The sequence below is a fragment of the Abrus precatorius genome, unplaced genomic scaffold (genome assembly GCF_003935025.1).
Source record: "Abrus precatorius isolate BTA unplaced genomic scaffold, Abrus_2018 Scaffold8, whole genome shotgun sequence".
Taxonomy (NCBI): domain Eukaryota; kingdom Viridiplantae; phylum Streptophyta; class Magnoliopsida; order Fabales; family Fabaceae; genus Abrus; species Abrus precatorius.
Genome location: NW_020874428.1, coordinates 8,471,665 through 8,472,784, shown reverse-complemented (window position 1 = coordinate 8,472,784; position 1,120 = coordinate 8,471,665).

The window sequence follows — 1,120 nt, the reverse complement described above, 5'->3', positions numbered from 1 at the left end:
GATAACTCTCTCCACATTTAGTTTGCTAATTGACCCATTAGCATCACACAGTCTACTTTTTATAGCATCTACTATCAGCTGTAATAATTCATCAGAATCCTCCTTGGTCCAAGCTTTATAGTTTTCATTCTCTTTTCCCTTTCCTTTATTATTTCCTTGTGAATCTCCCATTTGAATTACTAAAACAACATATGTTGAAAACTAGTTATATAAATAATTATAAATAATAATACGTATTAAATTTATATCTCACCTAATAGGTACCTATATAATTAAAAATAATACTATAGCTTCATAAAATGCTTAACTGCTATATATATATATATATATATATATATATATATATACATTATTATTTCTATATTTTAGATATTTAAACATCCATTTATTCAATTAAAAAATATTATATGGTATAGACAAATATCTTAAACTCAACAGTTAAAGGTGCTAGTTAACTATTTGAAGATTTACAGTTGATTGTAGATATCATGATATCAATTTTAACTTTCACCTTTCCCTTTTCTTAACGCGTGTTATAAAAAAAATTACTACTTAAAAGTTAAAATTTCAAGCATTTTCTGTGTTATATATTTAAGGAACAATCAATGGCACTATCATTTACATTTTTACCAAATAGGGGAATGGAATGAGAATAGTGTTACAATATTATATATGAGCAGTAGTGCAGTATTATTAACAGAGAAAAAAATGGAGAAGACGGGATCATAGAAAAAAAAGAGATGGAAAACTCATATGGAAATTCTTGAAGCATTTGAAAAGTCACTTCAAATAATCCTTCAAAATTTGATGGGTTTTAATGAGATTGTTTTATGAATTTGGTATTTATAGATACCACTAAAAAGTTCTTCAAAATCCCTTTAATACAACAATCCTTTAAAATCTTTATATTTTTTAATACCAATGGATTGTTTTTAAGTTGTATAAACTATCAAATGAATAACAATGAATTTTAATGGACTCTTTAAAAAATCTTGAAAATTCAGATTGAATATCACTGAATTATTTTTAAGTGATATAAAATCCTAATTAATACCAACAGACTTTTTTACTTTAAAAAATTCTTTTAAATCCTATGAAATCCTAAACTAATATATCCTCC